The 24,283-nt window shown below is 41.2% G+C and overlaps 1 protein-coding gene and 1 pseudogene across 4 annotated transcripts in view; both read left to right on the top strand.

The window, feature by feature from the left end:
• The window catches only part of LOC122810396 (solute carrier family 12 member 4-like), a 2,349,234-nt gene that overhangs the window by 977,080 nt on the left and 1,347,871 nt on the right, over window positions 1-24,283 (top strand). The gene's annotated exons all lie outside the window — the stretch shown is intronic.
• The window catches only part of LOC122810061, a 47,428-nt pseudogene continuing 35,660 nt past the window's right edge, over window positions 12,516-24,283 (top strand).

Raw genomic sequence — 24,283 nt, 5'->3', positions numbered from 1 at the left:
AGAAGGCCATTTGCCTGGAGAGCGAGATGATTTTGATTGCCCCGCACTGGCCTCGTCAGGTTTGGTTTCCCTTCCTACAGAGGCATGCGGTAGAAGGTCCATGGTTTTTGGACCCAGTGCCGGACCTGTTGACTCATCAGTCGGGATGGTTTCACCCGTCTCTCAGGTCCTTGAGGTTGGCGGCTTGGTTACTCCGCTTCCATCCTTAGTCCGAGACAATTCTCTGTCTCCGGAGGTGATCCACATATTGTCTTCTTCTCATAAACCTTCCACTGTCAAACTCTATTCCAGCAAATGGAAAAGGTTCGCCTTCTGGGCTCAGCAACGAGGCATAGACCCCCTTACTGCCCCAGTATCGGAGGTTTTGAATTTCTTGGCCTCTCTTTTTCAGTTGGGCTCTTCAGTCTCTATGATTAAGGTTCAGCTAGCGGCTATCTCTAATTTTCATGCTTCTTTTGAACCTTCATTGATGTCTCTCAAACTTTGTAAGTCCTTCCTTAAAGGAGCATGGCTCCTTAGGCCCCCAGTATCTCACCCTGTTCCCCCCTGGGACCTAAATATGGTTCTTGCTGCCTTAACTGCCCGCCCTTTCGAACCGGCTGCTACCTGCGATTTGAAATTTCTGTCTTGGAAAACTGCCTTTTTAGTGGCCATAACTTCGGCCAGGCGGGTTTCAGAACTTCAAGCTCTTTGTTCTGATCCCCCCTATTTGATTTTTCACAAACAGTGTCCTTGAAATTAAATCCCTCCTTTTTACCAAAGGTAGCTTCTTCTTTCTATATTCAGCAGACTCTAGAGCTCCCTGTATTTTTTCCTGAGTTCTCTAATAACGCAGAATATATTCTTCATCAATTGGACGTCCATAGACAACTGCGTTTTTATTTGAATAGAACCGCTCAGACGCGGAAATCAAATCAACTGTTTGTTTCCTTTGCAATAAACAAATTGGGTCAACCAGTGGCAAAAACCTCCATAGCCAAATGGATTAAAGATTGCATCTCTTTCATTTATTCACAGGCGAACAAAGAGCTTCCCTTTCCAGTTAAGGCTCATTCTACCAGGGCAATGGCTACTTCGGTAGCTTTTCACTCCAAATTTTCAATAGATGATATTTGTGCTGCGGCTACCTGGACTTCTCCGCACACTTTTATTTCTCATTACAAACTAGATGTGGTTTCTCGAGGCAGGGCTTCCTTTGGTTCCACAGTTCTCAGGAGTGTTTTCCAATGAGCCACCCGGGATTTAGGTACTAGGGACGCTGTCCCATCAGTTATGAATGTAGGCGAGATAGGATCCCATTACATCTTTTAGTTATGTACTTACCATAACTTCGGATGTATGGGATCCATCTCGCCTACATTCATACGTACCCACCCTCCTTCCCCCTTCCTTTGAGGTTTAGAGGAGATGTAGTTCTATTTGGAGATCTTTCTTGAAGAACTCTAGTTGGTTGTAGTAACTACTATGTTTTCTGGGTTGCATGTAAGTATGAAAGCGAACAAACAAGATCTGGGGAAGTAGGTGTGGTGCATCCTGGGATATAGGGTAGCCCAGCCAATAAGAGACTTCGTTCTAGTGTACTAGTTGGCCGAGTCGGAGCCGATGGATCGGCTCCGAGCCCATCAGTTATGAATGTAGGCGAGATGGATCCCATACATCCGAAGTTATGGTAAGTACATAACTAAAGGTTGAGCACTTTTGTTCCTCTATAACAGTTATATAACATCCAATAATCGCACGACTGACTTAATTAAAAACTAAATCTTATGTTGTCCTATCTCGTAATTCTTGCTGGTTGGGTTCAGAGCCATTCACTGCTCGACTCTGCCGAAAACTAAAGCTCGAGAGCTTCCACTGGCTCGAGGCTAACCCCTATCTCATGATGCTCTGGGCCACATCCCCAGATCTCGTTTTCTGCTCAAGTGATCGAGAAGTGTTCCTGCTGGCTCGTTGGCTAACTATATATTTTTTTCAGTCTATTTTTTCTCTTTATACTCCCTTTACCTTTCTAGAGAGTTTGTTTTCGTGTTGTCTGCATTAGGTCAGCATAGTTAGAAATCCCCTTCCCAACCCGGTGAGAGTTTCTGTTTAACTTAGAGGGCTCTTGCGGCCCATTTAAGTTAGAGGGCCGCTTCCCCCAGTGTTTTCCTTGTCGTGTCTGTGTAGAAGTTAGAATCCATTTAAGTTAGAGAATTCTTTCATCTTTCTGCTTCTTATTAATTAAAAAAAAAAAAAAAAAAGTAGTTTTTCCCTTTATAGAGTTTTTGCTGTTGATCTAGTTACACCGTTTTGTATAGTTAAGGCCTTTATTTTCAGAGCCGCATAATGTCCAAAGACAAGGATAGAGAAAAGGAACCCAAGGAGCATAGACAGGGTTCAAAAAGTGCAATAAATGCACACAAAAAATGTCTTACGGAGGGGCACACGATTTGCGTCTGTTGCCTTGGTGCCATCCATTTACAGGACCCCTGCACCATATGTCATGGGTTCAATAGCAGGGTGCTCCATGAGTGCAGGAATAAACTGATGGAAAGGGGTTTATTGAAAGGGCCTTTTCAGGAAGCTTTATACAACTTTCAGAGCTCCAAATCTTCCTCCCCTTCTTCAGCCCAGTCTCATCCAAAAGCCCGGCTACGACAGATCCAGTTTTGGAGCCACCAAAAAAGATGGTCATCGGAACCGAAGGCTCTTGACTTCGATAGACCTGGAACAACTTCTTCAGTGCCAAATGTGTCTATGGAGCTGACAGAAGTATCGAGGAGTCGGGCTCCTTTATTGGAGCTGATATCTCTGATGCTGAGATCTCCTATTCTGGTTAGAGGCAGATGTCCTTTGTTCACCCGTTCTTCCAGGAGTTTATCTGATGAAGATGTGGAGCGGGTGATGAAGAGATTGCTTTGAACACCAGCCCTGGCTAAAATGTAGTCTCCGGACCCAAACGAATCGGAGCCATCCCATATGACTCTTGCTTGGATTCCTCCTCTGATCACCCTGGAGTCTTCAGAGCCATAGAGCTTTGATCCGATAGTAGTGGAACCGTTGGCACCGAGATCACCTTTGGAATCTTCGGTTCTGACTTTGGCTCTGATGTCCTCTGCTTCTTCCGATGTCTGAGTCTAGGAGCTGACGCTCGCCAGTGGGGTCCGGGGAGGAGAGTCTGCGTGGACAGTCTGATCTGACTCTGCCCCCTGGGTGCCTCGGCTAGGTTGAGCTCGGTTCCTTTCTCAGTTTCGGAGCCACCTGCTCCGTCTAGGACTCAACCTTCTGTCTCTTCGGAGCAGTGAAGGGTCCCCACGGTCCCCCTCTGAGGATGTTTCATTTGAGGACATCCTTGAGATCCTGAAACAGAGGGGTGGCTGGAAGCCCACCAACCCAAGACGAATCAGTATACTTGGAGGCTTTTGGGTCTCACCCTTCTACCTCCTGGGTGACTCCCCCATATGACCAGCTGTTAGGCGTCATATTCTGTAAGGCCTGGACATCGGCTGATACAATGGAGCCTGTTCCGAGGAGGCCTAACAAATTTATTACTGCTCCCTCAGAGAAATCATTTTTGACTAAGGGTGTCCCTGTAGATGCGATGGTGGTGGCACTGGCCACCAAGAAAGAGCTATCTGAGACTTCCTCATCTGTTCATCTTCCTAACAGAGTCAAGGACTATGGACAAAGTGCCTTTTCTTCAGCAGCCTTCACTCTACAGTCGCTGAATTACCTTACCCATTTTACGAGACTTCAAAGGGATCTCCTCAAAGAACTTGGAGATACCCTTCAGGGTACCATAACTTTGGGGTCCGCAGTCAAAGTATCCTCTCAGCTCTCCACCCTCAATTCCATTGTAAACTCCTCCATGAGACTAATTTCATATGTGGCTGATGGAGCAAGTAGAGCAGCAGCAACAGGAATTTTCCTGAGGAGACATTCCTGGATGCGCCTTTGCAACTTTGCTGAACCCTTCAAGTCTTCCTTCACCAACGCCCCCTTTGATGTTTTATCCCTTTTTGGAGCAAAGGTGAAAGATACTTTGACCAGGTGCGAGCAGGAAGGGAAAACCGTATCTGTCGTCGGAGTCCATTTTTCTGCCACATCTAGCCCTTATCCCAAAGGTCAAAAGGGCGGAAAGATGTGGTTCCGCAAGTCCCAAAAAGGTTTCTCTGATGCATGTGGTGACTCTTCTCCCAGGGGCAGAGGGGAAGTTATAATGGAAGACGCTGACCTCACAGCAGAGGGGTTCCGCAGAATAAGGGTGACATAAATTCTCTGGCAAGGTGTTCCAGCGCTCCTGAAATGAGACCCGCCTACTCTTCTCTGGAGGTAGTCGTGCGTTGCTTATCACTGTACCCAAATGCCTGGCAAGAAATCTCCCGAGACAAATGGGTACAAACAATTATATCCAGAGGCTATTGCATACCATTTTCCATTCCCCCTCTGGTAAACCAGTCCTTACCAGATGTTCCACCCAGTCAAAAGGACTATGCAACACAAGAGATACTCTCATTGCTAGAAAAGAGAGTCATCCAAGAGGTCCCTGCAGACCAAATGGTATCCAGAACTTACTAAAGATTCCTTTTTGGTTCCAAAAAAAACCCCACGGGACTGGAGATCCATTCTAGATCTCAGCAAGCTAAACAAAGCAATGAAGAAGTCAAAGTTCCAGATGGTAATTCTGCAGTCAATATTCCTGTTTATCGGGAAAGGCAATTGGATGTGCTCAATAGATATCCAGGATATGTACTACCATAAAAAGATGGATAGGCGATCCAGGAGACACTTTTTTGGCTGGGAGCCAGTCATTGCCAATTTCGAGCCCTGCCGTTTGGTCTCACTACAGTCCCCAGTGTGTTCACCAAATGGATGGCAGTGGTCACGGCTCACTTGAGATGTCGGGCATTCTGTGCGTTTCCATACCTGGACGACTGGCTCTTCACCACCACTACCAAGCATCTACTACTACGAACGAGAGGAAACAATGTCAGTTTGTGCCAGACTAGGCATCACAGTAAACTTAAAAAAAAAAATCTGCCTTGTTAGCATATTACCTTCTTAGGTGCAGAACTGGATTCAAGAAATATGAATGGTAAAATTACCCCAGACAGAATACAGTCCCTTCATCAGCAAATCAGGATTTTGATGTCAAAGAAGGTGGTTCAGGCCAGATATGTACTGCAAGTTCTAGGTACCATGGCAGCAGCTATTCTTCTAGTTCCCCCTAGCACGACTACACATGAGAGGTTCTGCAGTGGTTGCTATTTGCTCAGTGGTCAATGCAAGATCTTCCTCTATCACATCAGATTATCATCATGGAATCTTGCAAAAAATATCTCCTTTGGTGACTACAGACAGACCACTTGTAACAGTGCCTGCCTCTTTGTCCTTCCTCAACCAAATGCAGTACTGACCACGGATGCTTCCTAGATCAGGTGGGGGGGCATTATCTGGAGATGACAGTCCAAGGCCTATGGCAAGAACATGAAAGCCACTTGCACATCAGTGTTCTGGAGATGCGAGCGGTGCTCTGTACGTTGCAGGCATTTCAGGACTCTCTACTGAAAGGGATGGTTGCAATTCAGACTGACAACATAAACAAGCAGGGAGGAACCAAATCTTACCCACAATGTCGGGAGGCACAACGAGTTTGGTAATGGGCGATCGCTTCTCATCGTTTTCTGATAGCAACGCACATCCCAGGGAAATCCAACGTGATAGCAGACAAACTCAGCAGAGCTGTTCTATTGCCTCACGAGTGGTCCCTGAAGACTGAGATTGTGGAAAAGCTCTTCCAAAAATGGGACCAGCCTTGCTGCGACCTTTCTGCCACTTCCATGAATGCCAAATGCAGCAACTACTTTTGCCCTCATTCCTCCGGGGAAGTCACCAAGGGATGTACTGTTTCATGATTGGTTCCCAGGACTACTGTACGTTTCCCCCTTTTCCTCTAATTCCCAAAGTACTACAGAAAGCCAGCTTGTTGAAAAGCACTATGATCCTCATTGCTCCTTTTTGGCCTCAGCAAGTTTGGTTCCACTTTCTTCGGACCCATCTGCTGGAGGGAACTTGAATTCTGGATCCAATTCCAGACCTCTTAAACCACTCATCCGTCTATCCAAACCTTCAAGTTAACAGCATGGCTGCTCCAATTCCACGCTTAGCCAGGTGTTACTCCTTTTTTCCTGCAGTGAGTCATATTTTCGCTTCTTCCCATAAACCATCCACGAGGAGATTGTATTCCAGTAAGTGGAAAAGACTTTCATGCTGGGATGTGGGACAGAACATAGAACCTTTTACAGCTCCTATTACTGCAATCCTAGATTTTCTTTCCAAACTTTTTGATGATGGAGCTACAGCAGCTACCTTCAGAGTTCAGTTGACAGCCATTTCTAATTTCCATACTGAAGAAATGGGCATTCCTATTATGTCTCATAGGTTATGTAAAGCTTTCCTCAAAGGTACTTTCTTACTCAGACCCGCTGATCTGAGACCCTCTCCAGTCCCTTGGGACCCAAGTCTTGTTCTAACATCGCTGATTTTGCTACCCTTTGAGTCGACGTCATCTTGTGATTTGAAGCATTTGTCATGGAAGACTTTTTAGTAGCCATAACCTCTGCCAGAAGAGTGTCGGAATTACAAGCTCTTTCTATTAGTTCCCCTTGTATCATTTTTCACAAGGATAGGATATCCTTGAAAACTAATTCCTCATTCCTTCCAAAAGTCTGTTCAGAGAATAATATAAACCCATTCATTGAGTTGCCAGTGTCTTTTCCAAACTACAGCAATAAGGCAGGGTATAAATTGCATCAGTTGGATGCGCATAGGCAGTTATGTTTTTTAGCTGCTTAGGACAAAAGACCTCATGAAATCCAACCAGCTTTTTATGTCCTTTTCTGACAAAAAGAAAGGATTGCCAGTTTCCAAATTAACTTTGTCAAAATGGCTTACTGATTGCATTTCCTTCTCTTACAGTAAGAATAATAAACTACCACCTGGGAAGATAAGAGGGCATTCCACAACAGGAGTCTCTGCATCCTTGGCCAGACTTCCTATAGACTCTTTGTGCAGCTGCCACATGGGTGAGACCTCATACCTTTATCACTTACTACAAAGTAGATGTGGCCTCCCGGAACAGGTCTTCCTTTGGATCCACTGTATTGAAAAGTCTTTTTTCCTGAGCCACCCTGGGATAAAGGTGTTAGGGATGCTGTCCCTACCAGAAAGAATTACGGTGAGATAGGACAACATAACATTAAGAAGTTATGTACCTACCGTAACATTCCATGTTTGTTGTCCATCTTGCCTACATTCTTGCGTCCCACCCTCCTACCCCCATGCTGTGTTACTGGAGGAACTGGTGGACAATTCTATACTTGTATACGTAGATATGATGATTTGAAGTCTGTTTTATTCTCTCATGCCAAACATCTGTGTGTGTGTGTGTGTGTGTGTATGTATGTATATATATATATATATATATATATATATATATATATATATATATATGTGTGTGCGTGTATTTATTTATTTATTTCTGGTGTAGTTACTTGAGTTGGTCTAAATCTTTCACTTGCAAACAAGATCTGGGGATGTGGCCCAGAGCATCATGGGATAGGGATTAGCCTTGAGCTTTAGTATTCGGCCGAGTCAAAGCCGTGAATGGCTCCGAACCCAACCAGCAAGAATGCAGATGAGATGGACAACAAACATAGAACGTTATGGTAGGTACATAACTTCTTATTCTAGCTCCTCTATGGAACCAGTCACTACTGATTCAGACTCTCTTAATCGAGAGGGTTCCTCCAGTCCCTTCTGGAAGATATCAGTTTTAGTGAGATCCTTAAGCTGATATGACAGAGTTGGGATCCTGGCCTACAGACCCACCCTGACAGGAAGAGGAAGTCATTTTCCATACAAACTGACAACATGATGATAGTTCGGAACATCAACAGGCAGGGAGGAACCAGGTCCTACCCTTTAGGCTGAGAAGACATGAGAGTGTGGTAGTAGGCAGTGGTTTGCATTATTATTTGATAGCAATGTGCATTCCCAGGAGGGCCAACTGCCGTGCCAGAATGCTCAGTAGATCCATTCTTTTTCCTCATTCATGATCTTTCCAGAAATAGCACATTAAATTTTCTAGTGCCAGGGGTTTCTTATTCGAGTTCTTTTTGTCTTCCCAAAGAACACCAATTGCAGCAACTACTTTGCCCTAATCTACTTAGGGACAAGTCCCTAAGAGGTGCTGTAGTTACAGTGGTTAACTGGGGACTTTCCTCCTCTTTCCCTAATGTCCAAATTCATACAGAAGGCAAACGGATGCAAAGCTGCGGTGTTCCTCATTGCCCATGTTTAGCCTTGACAAATGTTTGCCTCTGTCGAAGCCTGACATCACCCCTCCCCCCCAAACAAGCTGTTGGATCCCAGAAAAGATACTTTCTCCCCCTTCCATGTTGCTTTCATCCAGAACTTCTCCACCTCAAGTTGACCACCTGGTTTCTGCCATTCCACTGATGGCTAAAGTCCACTGATGGCTAAAGACCCGTCCTTGTCACATGATGCGATACAGATTATTTCTGCATCCCAGAAACAGCGCATCCGTAGAGTGTACTGGAACAAATGAAAACTTTTCTAGCTTGGACAGCTGCTGGGGAATAAACCTGTCTAACGCATCTATTCCCAAAATAGTACTCTTCCTCTAGCAGCGGTTTTCTTCAGGTTCCAATTTTTCAACCGTCAAAGTGTAATTTGTCACAATTTCCACTTTCACCAAGGTATTGAGGCTTGCTGTCTAGCTTTAAATTGTCTTTTGTAAAGCCTTTCTAAATGGAACTTTTCTACTGCGTCCTCTGATTAAAGACTTGATTTCTCTGTGGGACCTCCGTTTTGCTCTTGATGCATTAACAAATTCCTTCTGAGTCAGTATCGTCTGTTTCCTTGAAATTTCTCTCTTAGAAAACATTTTTAGTGGCAGCACCTTTGGCCAGAAGAATTTCAGAGTTATATGACCTGTCATTTACTTAGTGTTTCCCAAAGACACAATCTCATTTTGCACAAATCCTTCCTTTCTCCCCAAGGTGGCATCTAAAATCAACTTGAAACAAATTTGAAACAGTCTGTTAAATTACCAGACTCTCTCCCTAAGTCATTTAAACAAGGAGGAGTACATACTTCATACATTAGATATAAAACCTTAGAAAATAATGTTTGTGTCCTTTGCAGCAAACAAAGCTTTGTTCCAAAATTTCCAAGGTCACTTTTCCAGCTGGACTTCTGACTGTATTACCTTTGATTATTCTGCTAACAGCCATCCCTTGCCATGCAGAACTAAGGCTCTTTCTATGAGGCCTTTGGCTACTTCTGCAGCCTTTTTCAGAAATTCATTTGACAAAATCTGTGCTATTGCAACTTTGCCCATGTTACATAACTTTGTCCAACATTGCAAACTGGACATTATCTCAAGGCCTGGGGCTGGATTCATGTTGTATCATAAAACAATTAAAATATCAAACCTCACTTCAGTGAGATGACAGCATCGAACGCGTTAATCATTGAAAGATGACATCAGAGAATCTCACCACATCGAACAGCAGTAGTTGGCCATCAGATGTAACATTAGCATCTTACTTGTTACACATGCCAAAAGTAACATGATGGGAATAAATGTGTATTCTTTCCAACTTGCACACTGCTGGTGGACAGGAAGAGCAAGTTGATTCTGTGGGATCTAATTCTGTCAAACATTCCTCAACTGCTGTTGGGGCTCAAACCCCAAGAAACAAGATAAGGGAGAATCTGTTGCTAAAGATTCTTGCAAGAGATCCCCAAATTGCCATTCAGCTTCTACCTTGTCCTCTGCTCCATCTGTGGAGCCACCAGCTAAACTTTCAAGAAAATCGGATCCGACTGTCCCATATCCAAAGTTAAGATCCCCTCATATCCTTTTTCCGGCTTTGATCTTGGATTCTATCACATCCAAACTCCCTTCACCATTTCTTGAGCAGTCTGCTGTATGACATTTGAGGCTTCCTCCTGCTTCCTCTCTTTGGTCTTCCAGGAGCCTATCAAAAGCAGATGTGGATATGATGAAGAGGAAGTTCCTCAGGATGCAAATGCAAATGGGAGTCCTGTCGGGGCCAGAGAGTATGCAAGGAACCACACCACCTATCTTATCTCCTTCTCTGATCCGTCCTTCCATTTTGGAGACATTTGATTGAAAAGCCTTGGGGTTGTCATCTTCAGATGTGAAGATTTTGGTGTCTGACGCAGACTTTCTCTGAGTTTGTTCCAAATTACCTTGTAGCTGGACAGCTCTCTGAGCTGAAGCGTCGATTCCGGCTCTATGGTGTTGGAGTCTGCTCTGAAATTCAGAGCCATCTCTTCCCCTTGGAACATCGGCATTAGATAGCTTGGCTCCAGCTCTCTCCTTGGGTGGTGTTAAAGTGCAGCTAAAATATACATGAATAACATTATTAATTATGTAAAAAAATGATAGGAGCCAGGAATCCACACCACAACACTTTAATATTAAGTGCTTTTGTTAAATAATAGAAACTTCATCAGAATACAGAAATACTTCAAACCCCACCTATATATATATATCTACACGGAAAATAACATAATTTCATGTTCTTTCTAGGTTTTAAAGCAGCATTTCACATTAAAATCCGTTCCTGTTACTTATTGCACTCCATACATTGAACCTTGTGTCCCAACAATATAACCCCCATATCACTCAAAAAAAAAAATTACACTTTTTAAAACCATCACAAATCAACATGTGCACCTGCCTTTAAAACATTGTATATATGTAAAGAATGAATATTAAAATTTTATATGAACATCATTGATAAAAATGTAAAAATATAAAAAATGAATACAGAAAATGAAACAATGAAAAGCTGTAAAGGTGAATAGAGCCATTATTGCATAAAAGGCGTTTTTAATCTTAAAATTGAACTAACTGAGATGGCACTATTACTAATTTTCCGTGGAGACATATATATAGGTGGGGTTTTAAGTATTTCTGTATTCTGATGAAGTTTCTATTATGAACCGAAAGCACTTAATGTTAGTGTTGTGGTGTGGATTCCTGGCTCCTATCGTTTTTTACATTTGTGGTTGGTGGACTGTGACTTGTATTTCATTTGTTGAGATATGGAGGCAGGCGATACACCTGAACTTACTATGACTGAGCTGGCAAGATCATTTGGTGTTTTAAACACAACAGTAGTCAACCTCACCAGTCTTGTGGAGAAGTTGTGTCAACAGGTTAACTATCGTGATCATGGCACTAATACGAGTGATGGGCAGCACTCAGGACTAGGGGATAGTATTCCTAATACTATTGGCATTACCCCGGCTCAAAGAGTACGTTCAGGGAATATGAGCCAATTGGAGAACAGTGATTTGCATAGTCCGATGCATGGAGCGACATATAGCGACGTCAATACTTACAGCGGGCGCAACACGTCTCCATAGTTTGAAGTAGGAAAGGACTGGCGGATGGGCTCTTATGGTGCTTCGGAAGGCAGCAATCGCAATTTCGGAACTCTAAATGAGCAGCTGAAAGACTTTGAGGACCTAACATTGAAATATCGCAAATTACAAACTGAAAGTAGTTACCTGAGGGAATGTGTGAGAACTGAACACATTCCAAAGGGATTAAGGTTTTGGAAATATCTTACTGGCGTGGTAAGGGATTCTTCCTTTCATAAAGAACTTGTGGAAATGTACAATAAACAAGTGTGTGAATTGTTAAATTTAATAATTAAAGATAATGACGGGAAAATGTTGAAGTTAATGGAAAGTATTAAAACTGTTGATAGGAATCTGCATGATGACTTATTGTTTAACTTCTATGCACCATGAATATTTTAAAATATTTTCACGTATAGATGACAATATAAATGAAATTCAATGTAGAAAGAGCTGTAAATTACATATGGATGAAAAGGAGTTTAGAGAAGGGGCACCCCCCCGGGACAGAATAGTTACCTGAGGGAGGACAATTTAGATACACAAAGAGAAATGAATGTCACTCATGAGGGTGAGAATGCTAATGGATGCAGTCTTGACCCTTTAGAGTATCCCCCTCTTAGGAGGTCCGAACGACTGATGAACCAGAGGAGGGAGAAAGAATAGGGCTTTTACAACAATTACCCACCCTACAACAACAATCAGAACAACTGGGGCAAAGGGAGGGGGAAGACCTCTTACAGGAGATTTTAATAGATGACTTAAACACTGTTTGTCACTAATAAATACGGGGATTTCAAACTCTATAATTACAGCAGCCTGGATACTGATGGGAAGATGGCAGATTTATTTGAAAAAGGATGGTCTTTTGTGCCAAATAGTGATGCAACCATCTATGAAGTTTTGATAAATTTAAAACTTTTTACAAGAAAAATAAACTTTGATTTTTATTTTGAAGGTACTGCACATACACAAATTAATAGTAATGTATGTAGAAAGCCTAGTGTTTTTACCGCCCCCCCCCGAACCCTAGTGTACAATTGTACGAAAAGATGTGTGAAAATGACATTAGGGAAGTGTTAAGTAACAAAAGGAGAACGCACAGTGAAAACAATATGATTAGTGAAGGAATGGAAATTCTGCATGATATCTGTAACAGTACTGAAATTAAGGTCGCTAAGCCAGATAAAGGTGGAGGGGTAGTGGGGATGAACCGAAATATATATGTTAAGATGTTAGGTGTATTGTACACGGATACATATGATGAAATCAGCATTAATGAAAAGATTATTGCGTATAGGAAGGTGGATGGTGGTAATAGATAAGATGGTATTGAATACGGACATCAGAGAAGAACATTTGTTCATGGTAACAAAACATCCAAAGATTCCTACTATATTTGGGGTGCCGAAGATATACAGGAACCTTCGGGACCCACCATTGAGGCCAATAGTAGATGCAAGAGCCTCCAAGACATACCCTAATTTATAGACAGCCAATTGAAGAATGTACTCAAGGATTGTTCCTGGATTCTAAAAGACTCCTGGGATTGCTTAAAGAAAATTACTATGGACAAATACAGTGATTTAATATTTGTCACTATAGACATAATAGATTTATTTTTGATAGTTCCACACGACTTCGGTTTAGAGTGGTTCTATGTCTTTTTATGTCAGTATACTGACTTAAGACATGAACGTGTTTTAACTATAAGGGCACTTATGGAACTAGTTCTAGAAACAAACATCATCACATTTGAGGAACAATTGTTCAGGCAAACCAAAGGAGTGGCTATGGGGGCAGCACATGCCCCCATTTTTGCAAATATTGTTTTTGGCTTTTTGGGAAAGAGCAATAGTGTTTAAAAGGGTATTCATTGAAGGCTGGACATTTTATGGCCGCTTCTTGGATGATGTGTTTTGGAAGAAAGGCCAACAGGAAATAGCAGAATTTCTAGAGTTCATAAATACTAGCACTAACTTTCTCGAATTTACCAGCAAAATAACCAATGAAAGTGTTAACTATTTAGATAGTATAGAAAAAAATAGAATCAAAGGCGAATTTGTCAAATATTTATAGGAAGTCAACTTATTCCAATACCCTCTTGCATTTCAAAAGTTGCCACCCCATCCATCAGAAGAAATCCCTGGTTAAGGGACAGAAGGTGCGTATAGCAAGGATGGTATTGGAGCAAGTTGAATTTAAACGGCAACTCGAGATTACCCTGAGGCGTTTATTGGAAATATATTTCAGGAAGTTAGGAAGAGAGAACAAGGTTTGTTTTCACCCCTTCTAGGAAAAACACAGGGAATAGAGGTAAGTAATAGAACACAGGAGAGTCACAACACCGATAAATTAGCTATTTTTAATTTTAATAATTAATGTTTGACATAAAAAGGATTTTAACACATAATTGGAGAATTTTTAGGGTCCATAGAGAACAACTAGAATTAGTTGGACCAGCACCCAAAATAATACATGAGAGAGACCAGAGTCTGAAGAATATCACTGAGAGAAACTGGAAAGAGAACAGGAAGGGTGAAGGAATGGTGAAATGTGGATTTTGTTTACAATGTAGGGATATCAAAGTGGGGAAAGAGGTTATAGTCCCACATTATGGCAAGATTTATTTGAATAAACAAATATACATGCAGCAGCAAAGCTGTGGTTTATTTGGCATTATGTACCTCGTGTCCCTGTTTTTATATAGGGAAAACTATCAATATGTTAAGGACACGCATTTATCAGCAAAATTACGACATTATTAAGGATAAGAAAAATGTTTTAGCTGTCCATATTACATCACATGAGGGACATAAATTCAGTTTCACAGTCATTAATCAGGCTGCAGTGGGTGAGGGGGGTGGGGGTCCAGTTAATGATTTTTTGGAACTAAAAGAATTGAGATGGCAACTGAGAACCATTCCCAACCACCTGAGCTCCCTGGGTTAAACAGTGCTATCTCAATTAGTTAAATTTTAAGATTAAAAGCACAAAATTTTATGCAATAATGGCTGTTATACCTTTACATCTTTTCATTTTCTGTACTCATTTTTTATATTTTTACATCTTTATCAATGATGTTTATATAAAATTTTAATATTCATTCTTTACATATATACAGTGGTTGAAAGGCGGGTGCACCTGTTGATTTGTGATGGTTTTAAAAAGTGTGTAATGGTTTTTTGAGTGATATGGGGGGTACATTGTTGCAACACAAGGTTCAATATATGGAGTGCAATAAGTAACAGGAACTGATTTTAATGTGAAATGCTGCTTTACAGCCTAGAAGGAACTGGAAATTATTTTCCGTGGAGATGTATGTATGTGTGTATGTGTGTGTGTGTATGTATGTGTAAATATCTATATATATATATATATATATATATATAAATATATATATATATATATATATATATATAAAATACTGCGGTGGTGGTGCTGCGGTAGCGTTGTCGCCTCGCAGTAAGACGCCCTGTTTGATTCTCAGTAGAGCTTCTTCTGTGTGGAGACATGCATGAATGGGCGTTCCTTCGTTGAAGGTTGTGCGTCAAGGCCGGCAACTCAGCACGTAAAAATCTACTGCCAATCATTAGCGAACCAGAGTTCCGCTGTGGCGACCCCTAACCGGGAAAAGCCGAAAGACACAACAACAACAAATATATATATCTATATATATCTATCTGTGTGTGTGTGTATATATATATATATATATATCTATATATATATATATATATATATCTATCTGTGTGTGTGTGTATATATATATATATATATATATATATATATATATATATCTATATATATCTATATATATGTATATGGTTTAAGTATTTCTGTATTCTGATGAAGTTTCTAATACGAAACTAATATTAAGTGCTGTAGTGTGGATTCTTGGCTCCTATCGTTTTTTTACATTTGTGGTTGGTGGACTGTGTCTTGTATTTAAAACATTATTACCTTCTAGTCTTGATTCAAGAATAACTCTTCAGGATGTGCAAAACATTTTCATTTTATTTAAATCCACATACGTCAGCACTGGGAGACTGCCTTCATAATGTTTAAAAATCAGTCTCACCAAGCAGCAAAGTCACACAGGTTTTATAATTTTTATCATCAGTAACTTGCATGCAGAATTTTTGCATTAGCAAATAGGGTCTTTGCAGACCCTCATGCTTCTCACTTAGTGCTGCACGTGAACACTTAATCATGTTTTTAGTAACAGTAATGTTTTAGAAAAACACAAGCCACCTGGCTTGGCAACCAGTCTTGTTTTTGACCTTATAAATTTCAGTGCTAGTAACATTTTATCTCCCCAACATTCCTTTTAACTACCCATCCCATCCTGAGAAGGTCAGAGCTTGCATAAAACAAAATCTTTTGCATTGTGTTCTTTCCTGCTTTCAGAAACCAGTCTTTGTAGCACCCCTTCAGCACTTTCTTTACCTTCAGTCATCTGTTAATACACTTGCAGCTTGATATTAGAATGCAATTATAAAACACTTAGAACTACAATGAGTATTTGTGGTTTGCATAAATATGCATCTGTACTACAGTATCATTTTTAACATGAACAAATATTAACTAATTCATCAAAGCTATTTGGTGAAAAAATTGTAAGTTAATATGCATTTTGTGTAGAATAATTATAAGAAATGCATTTTTCTCTCTGTGGCTTGCCTGCAGGATGGTGGAAGCTGATGATTCGGGAGCATGTTTTGTCAGATCTGTCAGTTTTTACTTCCCCTAGGCACGCTACCTTTGCAACCCTGCCATGTTAGGATCAGACTTTCTTGTCTCATTCGATTTTACGTCTAGAACCTTGTTCATCCATTCTGCTGGGACAGCCAGATGGAACCAAGTTTCCAGACAACCCAGCAGCATATAGTTACCACTTCTGATAGCTCCCCAGGGCATCCCACCAAGGAGGTACCTCAGAAGACAATGTGTAAAAGGAGGCACTTAGACTCCCCTCAAGAGTCTGTCATGTAAAAGACTGATTTTTATGAGGAGAAGTGTCCCCCCAGATTACCACCTGATGATGTATCCTTTGGAGATATCTAGGAGCTCCTCAAACAAAAGGGGTGGTTGATCCCCCTGATGATCCTTCCCAAGAGGAATCTGTGTTTCTGGAGGCTTTTGTATCTACCCTGTGTTTACCTCCTGGGTGATTCCACCCATCATTGAGCTTATAGATTTAGTCTCTCAGTGAGTATGGAAGGAACCGGGCACAGTTGTGTGTATACCTAAGAGGCTAGACAAGATCCTTGTGCCACCCATAGACTTCCTATACTGGAGTAAAGGAGTACCTGTTGATGCCATGGTTGTTGCTGCAATCATGGGGGAGGAACTAGCGGAACAGAGTTTATCTGTCCATCCCTTTAACAGGGAGTCTAGGGCACTGGACAGATTTGGGAAGTGTGTGTATGCATCAGCGACTTTCACTGTTAGGGCACTGACTTATTTGGCACACTTTACCAGACTTCAGAGAGATTTGATAAAGTAGCTTACCAAATCTGTCTGTGGGTCCATATCTTCCAAGGAAAGGAATACTAATTACTTAAACATTTGGCTACCTTTCAATCCGTTTTCAATTCTTCCATGAGGCTGTTATCTCATGCTGCTGAAGGTACTTCAAGGGTGGTGGGTTCAGGCATTTCCATTAGGAGACACGCCTCAGTGCCCTTGTGTGATTTTTGTGGAAACCTTCAGATGTAATGTGATCCTATCTCGCCTACTTTCTCTACAGATGGGTTCGGAGCCGATCCTCGGCTCCGACTCGGCGCTATACAATAAAACGCAGTCTCTTATTGGCTGAGTCACCTCATATCCCAGGATGCACCACCACTACCTCCCCAGATCTCGTTTGCCGCTTTCCAGCATAGACGTGGTCTCGGACTTGGCTGAGCTAAGTACCTCTAGTCAGAAACTTTTTCTGTCAAATTTCTTTCTAAAATTCACCCAAAAGCTGTTTTAACGGCTAGTGTTGTTGTATGATTGTGTTTTGATACTTTTTTGTGGTCGATTGTGTATATTTGTTGGTAGGAGAGTTCCGTTTAAGTTAGAGGGGCCTAGCCCTACCTTAGGCGTTTAAATTAGAGCCTAGTTGTCGCTGTTAATTGTTTGTCTGTAATTGTTGTTAAATTTTTGTTAAAACCATGTCTAAAGAACATAGACCTTCTGGTTGTAAAAAAATGTGTCAAGTGTGGTTACAAGATGTCTATAACGGATGATCATTCCCTGTGTGTGTATTGTCTAGGTCCCAAACACCTCCAGGAGTCTTGTAGCGTTTGCCACGCTTTTTCCTCTCGAGTCCTCCAAGAGAGGAAAAACAAATTGATTTTAAAAGGGCTCATTGCCCCTTCTTTTGAGGAAGCTTTATCCTCTTCTTCTCCTACTGGCAAGAAGAAAAAATCGTCTGCTCCGACCAGCCCGTCAGAACCGATAGCCAAAAAGTCTAGGCAGGCTTCTCCGTCGGCTCCACGGACTTCGGAGCCGAGGGCGGAACGGTCTGCCTCGATGTCTCCAGCCTCGACTCCTCTGGCTTTGGAGTCGAGAGCTCGGGCATCGAGAGGCGTGTCACCTTCATCGGCTCCACTGCCTTCGGAGCCGATGAGGGTTGCCCGCTCAGACACTTCCACTTCGGAACCGAAGTCCACATCGGCTCCGAGGGAGATTGCAATAGTAGTGGAATCTCCCTCGGCGCCGATACGTCTCGAGCCTTTACGGAGCCGGTCCCCCACTCTTTCGGAGCCGGCGGAGAAGTCGACTCGGACCCGATCGGTCTCTTCTCGTTCTTCGAGGATGTCCGATTCGGACGTAGACAGGGTGCTTCAGAAGCTCTTCCAGTCACCGGTCTTCGCTAAATTGATCTCGACTCCTGCCCAGTTGGCTCTGGAGCCGATCCCCCATCCTTCTACTACCATTCCTCCTCCGACAGCCTTGGCGCCGTTGGAGTCGGTGTTGGTGGATCCGGTCGAAGTTATCGAGTCGGCTCCGACTCTAACTTCAACTCCGTCTCTTGGGTCGGGGTTCGGTACACGGACTTCCTCAGTCGGCCCCGGGGGGGATGCTTCGGATCCGATCCTCCCTCTAGGTGCGTCGGCTGCGGGGGCTCCTGTTACCGTTGTGGCCTCGGGGATGGGACCTTCCCAGGATTCTGGGGGTCCGGCCTTCGATGCCATGAGAAGTGCTCTAGCCAAAAATCCTCTGTGGCCACTTCGACCTTTCCACCACCACCACCTTCCTTGGGCGTGGTGACTGGCGTTTCTGGAATCCCCCTGTCTCTTGACAGCGGAGCCCCTGGGCCTGAGGTTACCCCCATTGGTGGTTCCCTTCTTCCTGGAGGTTCCTCCGACACTCTTTCGGAGGAACCGCCCAGGAAGAGACAGTGTAAGAGGAAACACGTCGACTCCCCTGACGAGTCCCTCACATCGGATACCGACCTCGATGATGCGGAGGGGTCCCCAAAGTCGTCTTCGGAAGATGTCTCCTTTGCAGACATTCTAGAAATCCTTAAACACCGAGGCGATTGGCAGTCCAAACCCCCTTCCGCTGAGGAGTCGGTGTTCCTCAAGGCCTTCGGGGCTCAGCCCTCCGCCTCCTGGGTGTCTCCGCCCTTCGATGAGCTTCTGGATTTGATCTCTCGAAGGGCGTGGGAACACCCGGATTCTGTGGAACCGGTGCCAGCTCGTCCCAATAAGTTTCTCTCGGCACCCCCGGACAAGGAGTTCTTATCTAAGGGTGTGGCTGTAGATGCTATGGTGGTGGCATCTGCCACCCAACAAGATGTGGCAGAGGCTTTGACGTCCATCCATCCCCCTAACAAAGAGTCTAGGAGCATGGATCGGTACGGCAAGCGTACCCTTACTTCAGCGACCTTTACGTTAAGGTCTCTGAATTTGGCACACTTCACCAGACTACAGAGGGATCTGATCAAGGAGCTGTCGGATGCCCTCTCCGGGTAACTTACCTGATCAGTTAACTCAGACGGTTAACTCTCAGTTGGCTACCCTATCCTCATTATCTAACTCGTCCATGAGGCTCATTTCCTATGCGGCCGAAGGAGCGAGTAGAGCGGCGGGAACAGGTGTTGCTCTACGGAGACAAGCCTGGCTACGCCTGTGTCAGTTTGCAGAGGCCTTTAAGTCTTCCTTTGCCGACGCCCCCTTTGATGGGTCCTCATTGTTTGGACCCAAGGTAAAGGACACTTTGACTCGCTGCGAGCAGGAGGGTAAGACCTTGGCTGCCGTAGGAGCCCGCTTTTCCACTCCCGTCAGGCCTTATCCCAAGGCCCGAAGGGGAGGGAAAATGTGGTTCCGTAAGTCTCAGAAGCCTTACTCGTCGCAGCAGAGCGACCCCCCCTTCTAGAGGCAGAGGAGGGGGAAATTTTTCAGGGAGACGCCGTCCCAGAGGCGGCGGAGGCCCCCGCAACACTGGAGACCGCGAGTCCTTTCGTGGCTCCTCCTCCTTCCAGCATCCCTGAAGGAGTACCCGACTGTGCAGCTCCGGAGCCAGTCGGGGGTCGTTTCTCGAAGCACCTAAAGGCCTGGGAAGATATTACTCAAGACCAATGGGTGCTTCGAATCATTGCCAGAGGTTACTCCATCCCCTTTGTTCAACCACCCTCACCAGTCCGAAGAATCCCGGACCCACCACCCAGTCAACGGGATCATGCAGCCAACGAAGTATCAAAGCTGCTTCAAAAAGGAGTCATCCAACCTGTCCCCGCAGACCAGGCCGGATTAGGGACTTACTCAAGATTCTTTTTGGTGCCAAAAAAGACCGGGGACTTGAGACCCATTTTGGATCTCAGCAAACTGAACCGATTTGTAAAAAAGTCCAAATTCCGGATGGTCACTTTACAATTTTTCCCCCCCCAAATTTTCTCCCGCCCCTTTTGGAAGGGAAAGGGGGGTTTTGGAATTTTTTTGGCCCTCCCAAATTTTGGAAAACCTTTTTAATAAGACTGTATTTTCGGTAACTTAATATAGTTAACTAAGTTAACTTCTTAGATATTTTTCATTATTAACTCTCAAAATAATAATTTCTTATGTAAGTAACAACAGTTTCACCAAAACCTATCTCTTGCATTTCAGACTTAGTTCTTCGCTTGATGGGTCCTATGTTTGACAATATAAGAACTTTTATAATCAGCAAGGTAAGACCTTAGTTATAGCTTATCATATTATGTTATACAATTATGTAGGGAAAATGTTTAATTAGAGCCTACTATATAATAGACCCCTTATAGGATAATGGATATATATAATTATGATATTTAATAATGCCAAATAGATACTAGTTTAATTATATTTTCAAGATCCTATATATCCGATATCATATCATTATATATATGATATTCAATATACTATAGATATTATCAATACCATGATCTAATAATCCATAGATCATACTTATATATATACAATATCCTATATAAAATATATCATAATCCCTACATACTATATATAGATATGAATATCAAGCTTATAATAGAGATCCAATATATATAAAGGATATTAGTATTCCAAGATTTTGTCAAATGATATCTAATCATTTCTATAATTAAATACGATTAATATCAATTGATGTATCTATAATATATCTTATGATAATATTTATATATAATATATACAATAGCTATATATATATATATATCTGATATCTATAGAATATATAGTACCTGATATATTATATAGATAGCTACCTTGATTACTACCCGTTATATATTAAGATTGATTGATGTAATATATATTAGAATCTTAATTCATTATATATATGATTCTACTCTCCAGATTATTGAATATTAATCATATCATATAGTAATATATAGATATTATATGGAATATTATTAAATCTATATATATATATATAATATTAAGAATCATCTATATTATAGATATTATATATGCTTATATATATCCAGATCTACTACTATATAGTATGTCCATATGTATGATTGGGCTCATAGATATCCACATATATGTCCATATATGATATAGTTCATATGAATATATCTCATTATCATATATATATAGACTTCCATATATAATATATAGGATATAACTATTATATATGGATATTTACCATATAATAATACTATTCGATTCCTATACTATATAGTGATAACTCATATATATGATGGTATAATCGAACAGTATCATTATATAGACCATAATCTATATCATGTATCATATTATAGATTATATTATCAACATATATACCTCTATAGTAATTGCATAATAATACTATTCGATAGTGTATCATAAATAGGATACATCTATCTTGAGAGCTATAGATAGTATGGATGATTCTAAAGCGTATATCTATATATAACGTATTATATAAGTATCTACGCACACATATTTTTACTAGTTGCTAATAATTATATAAGAATCTCAATAGATCTTAGATTCTTATATCATATAAAATCTTATATCATTGATAGTATCCATTATACGATTACTACTTCTGATATTGCATTCAGATATAATAGATTCTATAAGATTAGATGAATCTACATATATATATATATACTAGTTATATATATTCTTATCTTATTATATATAATATTATCTATACAATGATCTATTATTATAATAATATATATAATCTAATATCTATTATATATATTCATACATATAGAATCTTAATTCTAGTAACTATTTTTTGAAATCAGTAATAGGTAATAGAGTTGCGTATGGGCCAGAGATAAATCATAATTTAGTAGATACCATTTTCTCGATTCATTAGAGTTAGGATTGGTTTATACCTACTCTCTAATTATCTACTCTGCAATTAGAGATAGATTAATTATAGAAACCTTCATCAATCCTATACCTTAGTTTTTTATCGGTGAGAAATGTTCAAGCAATTCACTCTTCCTGGAAGGTCCGGCTTCTCTCGGCCGGACCCTATCCGTCCTCTCAGCAGATGGTCCTGAACGTTGGGCCTGGAGCACCTTCTTCTGGCCCCGGCAGGTTGCCATGAGAAGTGCTCCCAGCCAGTCTTTCAGGACCTTCCCCACACCACTTCTCGGACTGCACGGATCCTGGTGCTTTAACCCCAACTGACAAGGACCCCTCTGTCCCCTGCTGGAGCCTCCCGACAGGTGGGGGATACGAACAGGTAGAGGCACGTGGCCCCGATGAGTCTTCTTCACATCAATACCTGGAGATGGGGGGCAGTGTTGAAGATGTCCCTCCCCAGGTAAATTCCTTAACCGACGCATTGGAGTCGACCACAGCAGGAGGAACCGGTCCACCCTTTGCAGGCCTGTTGGGTTGGGTTGACAGCTTTTTAATCCAAGCTGGGAAATCCAACGTGAAGCCGCAGCTGCAAATTTCTCTCCCACGGTGAACTACAAAGTTTTAAATGGGGGCCCTGTCACTGCCATGCGTTCACCACTCTACGACCCCAGTTGGATCTCCCAGGGCCTATCCACGATTGCCCTCGGTCTCTAATTTCCACGTTCCCCTCCCAAGGGATTAGAGCGATCCTACGATAATACCCCATATGCCTCAACGGTTCCCCTTTTTCACGTATCATTATCTTGTTCCAGGCCAATCCGGCCGAACAGTAGGACAACCACAGCCTCCTTCGGAGTAAGCCTGGCTACCCTCTTCCAACCTTTAAGCCCTCTTTGGCCCGATATCTCATTTTTCACAATTAAAAGAAAATTATGCAGAAAGGAAGAGTTTGCTTTGGCCAGCGTTACCCTAGCCTGTCAAGCTCAAGTTTAGCTCCTGTTCCGAAGTCTCAGACTACTCGTCAACGGCGGCTTTCCAATTCAGAAGGGAATTTTAAGAGTACAAGCCTGAAAGCCTTATTAAAGGAGCTGGCTTCGCCCCCTTTTCACCGCACCCCGGGGATCAACTGTGTAGGTCCTAACCTCGCTTGAGCCCAACCTGGATGAAATTCCTTCTGGAAAAGCCCTTAATTTATTCCAACGGTTTCAGACTCAGCTAGTTAACCACCTACTATCCACAAGGATAGAGTATCCTAGGACAAACCTCTTTCCAAAGGTTTTTCAATTTCTGTCCAACAGCGATGGAACTTCTTTTTCCAAATACCGATACTGATTCCACTAATTATCATTTATGGCATAAATCAATCGATATAGATATCTATATATAGACATACATAGATATATATATATATATAGATATATATCTATAGAAATATATATATATATAGATATCTATATATATATATAGATATATATATATATATAGATATAGATATATATAGATATCTATAGATATAAATATATAAATATCTACTATATAGAATATCTACTATAGGCAAACTCTACTCAAATATAAAATAAATAAAATATCTATATATATATATATAAATATCTATATACTATATATATAGAATATCTATATATATATATATATATAGAATATCTATATATATATATATATATATATATAAATATATATATATATATATATATCTATATATATAAATATCTATATATATATATATATAGATAGATATCTATATATAGATAGATATCTATATATATATATAAATATCTATATATATATATAGATATCTATATATATCTATATATATATATATAGATATCTATATATATATATATATATAAAATATCTTTATATCTATATGTATATATATGAATATCTATATATGTATATATATGAATATCTATATATATATATATGAATATCTATATATGTATATATATGAATATCTATATATGTATATATATATGAATATCTATATATGTATATATATGTATATATATGAATGAATATATCTATGCCTATATATATATAGATAGACATAT

The sequence above is a fragment of the Protopterus annectens genome, chromosome 8.part1, assembly GCF_019279795.1.
Source record: "Protopterus annectens isolate FY-2018-M chromosome 8.part1, PAN1.0, whole genome shotgun sequence".
NCBI classification, from domain to species: domain Eukaryota; kingdom Metazoa; phylum Chordata; order Ceratodontiformes; family Protopteridae; genus Protopterus; species Protopterus annectens.
The sequence above is the reverse complement of the archived record's forward strand: the minus strand, read 5'-3'. Positions and strand labels throughout refer to the sequence as shown.